This window comes from Tympanuchus pallidicinctus, unplaced genomic scaffold (genome assembly GCF_026119805.1).
Source record: "Tympanuchus pallidicinctus isolate F22 unplaced genomic scaffold, pur_lepc_1.0 scaffold31, whole genome shotgun sequence".
Classification (NCBI taxonomy): domain Eukaryota; kingdom Metazoa; phylum Chordata; class Aves; order Galliformes; family Phasianidae; genus Tympanuchus; species Tympanuchus pallidicinctus.
Genome location: NW_026294749.1, coordinates 1,337,038 through 1,344,045, shown reverse-complemented (window position 1 = coordinate 1,344,045; position 7,008 = coordinate 1,337,038). Strand labels below are relative to the sequence as shown.

At 42.8% G+C, this 7,008-nt stretch overlaps 1 long non-coding RNA gene across 1 annotated transcript; it reads left to right on the top strand.

Moving 5' to 3' along the window:
• Positions 1-554: 554 nt before the first annotated feature.
• Positions 555-6,741, top strand: LOC128087929 (uncharacterized). The gene is made up of 3 exons (XR_008210078.1): positions 555-606; positions 2,118-2,235; positions 2,546-6,741. It is a non-coding gene; the product is annotated as an uncharacterized LOC128087929 (long non-coding RNA).
• The last annotated feature ends 267 nt before the right edge of the window (positions 6,742-7,008 follow it).

Sequence of the window (7,008 nt, the reverse complement as noted above, 5' to 3'; positions counted from 1 at the left end):
TGTTGTTACGGCAGATGCACAGTCCCAAGGCTGTCTTACAGAGACATGCAGCAGCATGGTAGTACCCAGCTGGACAAAATCCTCTCCCTTTCCTGGGCTGTCATCATGGATCCTTTGGCTAGGTATCCTCTCTGTACGTGAAACTTACCTGTGGTCAAAGCCCCCCCAGTGCTGTCCTGTCTCACAGCTCCTCCACTGGCCCTCCATTGGCTGCTCTCTGTGTTTTGTCCTTCCCAAGGGCCCATGTCAGGGTTGGAGCCAAGGAGGATCTCCCTTCCCAGCGCCCAGCTTTGCCCCAAGCTTCTCCTCAGGTCTGTCCCTTCTGTGACTCTGCACCAGTTTCCTGCTGCACTGTGAAAAAGTGGCTCTTGTTTATATCTTCTTCCACAAGTTTCCTCTTCTACAGGCCCTGCATCTTCCTGGCAACATCTCTGGGAAAAAGGGGGCAGGGCTGAAGCACTGGGCTTGGTGTACCAGGTGTCTGGAATAAGCTAATCTGGAAGAAGTAAAGCAGATATAGGGCAGTTGGTTTACCAGTTAACAGTCTGCATCTCAAAATATTGAATACTTTGCCTATGCCTAAGTATGGTTTAGTGGGCAATGGTGGTAGGTGGGTGGTTGACTAGATAATTTTAGAGGTCTATTTCAACCTCGGTGATTCTATGATCAGTGCATGTAGGCGTTCAAACACTGTTGGGAAGCTAATAGTAGCACTGCTCTTTCACCTCAGTGATAAACATGGGGCATTTTTCAGGTGCCTGTGGGCAGACTACTGAATGGGGAAGCTCTAAGCTCTCTGCTGGCACTGAGCATGATGCCTGAACATGCCCTGCTCATGTGCTCTGGCCGTGCTCACTGACAGATCTGGGGACAAGAAAGTTCCCTTTGAGTGTTTTTTCTTTCGATTTTTTTTTAGTGCGTAGGAAAGCTTAGCTACTGGAGTCTCCAACACACATCTGCCAAACAGGCTGAGATTTATCCTTGATAAATCCAAGTTTTCATAATGCTCTATTTTTTTTTTTTTTTTTAGCTGTAGAGCAGACTACTTCTGCAAGACTAAAATGAAGGAAAAAACCCAACTGCCAGCCCTCCAGATTACAGCTCTTTCAGGTCTTGTGCAGCAGCCATTCTAAAATACCTTTTTAAAAATATGTTCATATCTCGTTTTTAAATGAAAGCTCTGACCTTGATAACTTGAGAATGCATGGTAGAATTCAAAGTGAATTAAAACTTGTTTAAGATATAGTTATATAGGATTTAATGCAGAAAGACATTTTAGAATATGGTTCATATGAGAAGTACTACAAAATTTAATTGCATATTGATGTATCAATCAAAACTGTATATTACTGTAATTAAAACAACCTTCTAAATACTTCACAAAACCGTGAATGGTTAGTAAGTTCAAAAGCAAGTGACAGTAGAAAATTCAGACAAAGCATGGTTTTGTTCTTTCTTTTGCTAATGTAGGTATCTGTTTTAGTGAATTGTTCCTCTTGTGTGCCTGCATGGTTTTAGTCTGACAGCAGGGATGATGGAGAAGTTTGCTAACAGCAATTATCTCTCAAAATATATGGTGTGCAATTAAAAAAAATCAAAGCGAAAGAACAAATGTTCCTGCTCATTTCCCCAAACCATGTGTGTAGCTTGAGGACATTTAGCACAAACTGAAGCCTGTTTTATAACTGTCCATATATACATGTATAAAATATATGTGCATGTGTTTAGTGTTACGCACGTCGTAAGACTTCACGTGGCATTCCCAGAGTTGCCTCATGAGCATGGGATTTGTTTTCATGAGGATATAAAGAGCTTGTAGGGAAAACCTTGCAAGAATCCATTATCTAAAGTAATAATAAGGTTGGAGTTCTCACTCTCCAATGGAACTCACCTCTACACAGAGATTTTCAGTTTTGCAGTTTTGCTCTCTCTCTTTCAACTCTTTCACGCATGCATGCAAACAGGAATAGTCTCCTATGACATGACTTCAATTATCTGGTACCATTCCTCTAATTTTAAAACACCATTCTCTTTCATCTTTTGAATAATTTAATGTGAATGTCATATGCAAACTGATATTATGCACCGATGTAATATGTGTGTTTGAATCTTTGCAGGGTTGATTCATAAAACAACTGGCTGCAGATTGTAGCATACCACAAGCTGACTGTGAGCACCCCAGTGTATCCTCAACTGTGCGTCTTTGCTCAGCAGTCATCAGGAAATTATTCAGAGGTATGTGAAAGCCAAAAGTATGGTGAACTGGATCAGTGGAGATCATTGATTTCTTTTTACTGATTGACTTTTGAATTCCAAATAAAAAATTCATTCTTTGCAACTGCATTCGTAAGATGTTTACTTCTGCTGCTCTTCCTTTGATTCAGTTTTTTTTTGAGGAAAGCAAGAACAAGTGGATGCTGATCAGCTCAACACCCAAATAACACAGCATCTCTGGGAGTTTTCCCTGGCAGCAGAATGTAGCTGAGTCTCTTGCCCATGGCAGGTTGTTCTGTTGATTAACATGACCTTTCTTTTTTTGCTTCAGCACTCTTGGATCTTTTTTTCCTCTCAAGCTTCTCTAAAGTACAGCTGCTGCCAGAGCACCACATTTTCACACTTATGAGTCCATACCCCTTCAAGGACAGTGGGAACACTGCAGACGAGTAATTTGTATGCTCAGGTAACTTGTATAACTTGGAGCTGCATCCTGAGAATACACAGAGTGGCCTCTGGGAGATGATGCACTGGAGTTTTACTGGATGCAAGAAATCAGAATGGCTTAAAGTCAAAGAGGCTCTTGCAAAAAAATGGCACTGGAGCAAACACCCCTTGCATTACCCGTCTGTGTGTATAACCTAAACTGTTGCTGAATTGCTGTAGTTTCTCACAGAATAATAACAAGCTATGTGTCCTTTCTTTCATTTTCCCCTCTGTGCATCTTTCACTTCTTTTTCCTCACTTGCAACCACAGTTCATTTTTCTCTTCTTATGGTTGTCACCTTATGCAGGAGAAGAAAACATGTCATTTCCAGGATAATTCTAACCATGGCATTTTGGTCAGTGTGTAAAATGGTCCAGATCCCTTGGGTGTCTTCAAGATGCTGCTGTGAAAAAGAGCTTATTTGGGCTTTGCTTGCAGTCTTTGTGGTTCCACCTGGGAAGCAGGTACCTGAGGTTTGCTCCTTGTGTAATTTGCACAGAGCAGCTGAGCTAACAGCCCATGCAGAACGTTGGAGGATCAGATAACACCTTTCTCATTCCATACTCATCAGGGAAAGGTAATGTTTCCCTCTGGATTTCAGAACTGTTTTTATTACAGTGTCTGCAGATTGGGCTGATTGCAAAACCAAGTGAAATGATGGAAAACAAAGACACCTCTCTGGCCTTTAGAAACAACAAAGAAGCTGCCACCTCAAAACCATCAGGGATGTGTACCTTTTTCTCCTGCTTTGAGCCAAAGGGCAGTTACTCTCCTATTAGCTTTTCTGTGAGCTGACTTTCTGTTTATTGATTTTATGACCTTTCAGGCACCGTCTGTCAGTCTTCTGCACTGACAGCTTTACGAGGATCATTTGTATGGTCAGAGCTCAGAAAATCTATTTTTGGTTCTTTCAGAGTTGGGCAGATTCATAAAATCCTCTGGGCCTGGATGCTGATATCATTTCTCACCTCCAGTAGCACCGTGCTTTGCAGGCCAAATCCGTGCAGCTGCTCTGTGAGCCTGAAGAATTCAGACCACAGAATTAGCCTTTGGGGTCCACTTTTGCTCTCAGTGAAGTTCAGGAGGAAAGTCCTCCAAGGTCACAGTAACTACTTGAGTGCAAACTTTGGTTCATGCACTCCTCTACGGAAATCTGACTACATGCTAATGATGTTGAATTCTGCATCCAAAAATAGCTTCCTTTGTGCGAATGAGAGGTTTGCTTTGTTCGTGTTTGTTCCTCTGTCCCTGACTGATTGTTTCTGTCTGTCAGTAGCAACAAAGCCTCATTGTTCTGGTGCTCTGACTGAGACCATTAAATGGATCTTATTTGCAGAAACTACTGAGCCTCCAAGCCCTTGAGATGCCTGCCCTTTGGGGCTTCACCTTGGATGGTCAAAATAGTGGGAGCCGCACCCCCTCCCTGCAGCAGTATTGGGCTGGGATGCAGCTTTCTGCAACTTGGTCATTTGAGCCCACCTAGTTTGTGATTGTCAGGGAAGCAGAGATAGTAGATTGCTCTTCAGATTTTCATCTTAGCTTTTTGCTGAAAATAATGCCACGTCTTTGCCAAGTGATCTCTCACTCTCCTTTGTTTTTATCCTGCTGGCCATTTATCCTCCATTCACCGGCCTCACAAACAACCTCATTTTTCATCCCTACTTCTCCATTTGTGGACACTTCAGGCTACTGCCTGTTGTTCTTCCCCAGCAACAAGCTCATTCGCATTCCATATTCAAAACCCACAACATGATCCATTGAACAGAAAAGTGCTTTTGCTTTGCACTGTTTGTTTGAAACAGTCCTGGAGATGACATTATAAATGAGCTTCTATATCCCAATTGCTTTGTCCTGCTTAGCAAATTCAGTAGAAAATGGCAAGAAGCTTTCAGTTTGAGGGCAATCAGCTGCTTCTCTTCCTGCTGATGTGATGTCTTTGCTCCCCTTCTGTTTCATGGGAGGCACCAGTTTCAGTTTTTAGGTTCATGGGGGAGGTTTTGAAAAGGGCAGTTCATCACAGTTTCCGAAAGAGAACAGAATAGAGGTGGTCTTCAGGAATGAAAAAAGGGGGCTGAATTGGTTCAGCCACACTCACAGATAATCCAAAAGCATGATTTTCTCTATTCTGATGGTCAAAGTGAGTCTGACTTTTCAAATGTATTGTATTGGTTTTGCTTGCTTCAGCAATATTGGAAGTGCTGAAGCAAATATCACAAGGAACATCCTTGCCCAGGTGTCTCCAGCCAAGCTGGACACAGGAAACAAACTGTGAGAATCCTGCTACATTAGTTTTGCTGATTTCAGAGGTTCTAGCCTGTGTGTCATTCAGATCACTGATGTTAACAAGGAAATTAACTCGTTATCTAAATTATTTGTTTATCCTAAAACCAGATAGGTGACTGCTTTTGACTCACACCAAGTGGGAATAACCTACGGTCATCCAAATATCAATTCCTCACCCTTAGATTAATGTGATGATATTGCCTGGATGTGCTATCTGTTTTAACAGATTTTCTCAGTTTTCTTTTAGCTTCAGTCATATTCTACATTCATCAAGGTCTCAGTCAAGCCCACTGGCTACTGATGTCATGTTCCCATTTACAGAGCAGGGAAATAATACCATGTGGGTTAAAACGTCATTTTGAGACATAATGGGTGTCAATATTTATCATAATAGAGGGTATCATATGCTTTAGCACTTACAGTGGTTACTATAGTAATTCAAAATACCCTAGATCATATCATAAAAGTGGCTTTTCTAAAAGTTCAGAAAAAAAGGATTTTTAATATGATCTTGAGAAGAAAGCTGTTCTCAGGAGTGATATCATATCCTTCCTAGCACTCAGGGGAGTTCATTAGCACAAGTTTGTTGCCTGTACGTTTATGGGGGCCACTCTTCTCTTTCCCCAATACTGCTCATCTAGCAAGGGGCTCACCTGCATGGGGGAAAGCTGCTCATGCAGAGTCACTACCGTTGTTTCTTATGGTGTGGCAGACAGATTATGAAGAAGCAAAAGATGTGCATGGTTAACACGGACAAGAATTTTCTGGAATAGTGATTTAAGATAGATTTCTGAAGATATTAAGAACTGTTTAATTTGAAATGTGCAATATACTGGCTTCAACAGAGTGGAGTTCTAGTCTCCTAAAATCAACTGGAGTACAGAAAGCTGAATCTCAAAGCAGACAAATACAGAGAGACTACATGAAGGAATCAGAAGGGTATATTTTTTTTTACAGCAGTAGTGAAATTTAGATAATACTCGTGGCTGAAGTACTGGTTAGCGAATGGTGAAATAGTGTTTTGTAGCTGAGAATTTTCTCTATTAAATAATGTTCTTGTGCTTTTTGTATCTGTGACAGTTTTCATGGAAAAAAGTAGGAGGCACTATTTTCGGAGTGACCTACACACTACCATACGCATGGTTCTCTGCCTTAGAGTGCTGTCTCTGAAGAAGGGTGCTATCCCAGCAACTGTCTTTTCAGCAAGGAAATCAGATGGGTGTTCCAAAAAGGGAACAATTTTCCAGCACTGTTCAATGGAAGACCAAAAGGAAGCCCATGTTAAACACTGATTTGCAAACCAGCCAATTCAAAACCTCTCAGTACTTCTAATATAGACAGTCGCAAGCTGAACTGCATGGCGTCTTGGCTTGTCAACAGGAAAACAGAAGTCCTTCATTTCACGGAGCTGCACGCCTACTGCATTACCTAACACCCAATACATCACGTACCATCTAGTTTATCGTCTGATTTAAATTTGAGATACCACACTCAGGGCAGCACTGAAATGATAAAAGTAAAAAGCCATGAACAAAAAGAAGAATGTGATTTTCCACGCCAGTGAGCAGTACAAGTGTGCAGTATCAGCGTACAGCAAGTGCAGTTTAGGTTGTTACCGAGACAGAAAAGAATAGCAACAAATATGAGCAAAATTTTTTGGAGTGCTGCTGGCACGCGTGCGGCAGGTGAGGCCGGCGCACGGTGATGAGCATCAATGGACGGCGACATCACTGTGGGACGGGTGGTGATGTCAGCCAGTGAAGGTGAGCACTGGCGACACGGCCGAGCCGTGGTTTGTGACGTCTCCGTGCAACGCATTGTGACTGCTTGGCCCACGCTGCTTGAACGCGGGCGCGGCAGCCCGGCCCGGCAGTTCGTGCCTGGCCTCCGACCGAGCGAGTGTGCGAGGACTGGAGTGTGGACAGGGCGAGCTTGGGAGCTGAAACGTGCTTCAGACGCCGTCTCAGAGCCACTTTGCTGTACCCCGACCCTGCTGGCAGCAGGCAGCCGGGACATCGCGGAGA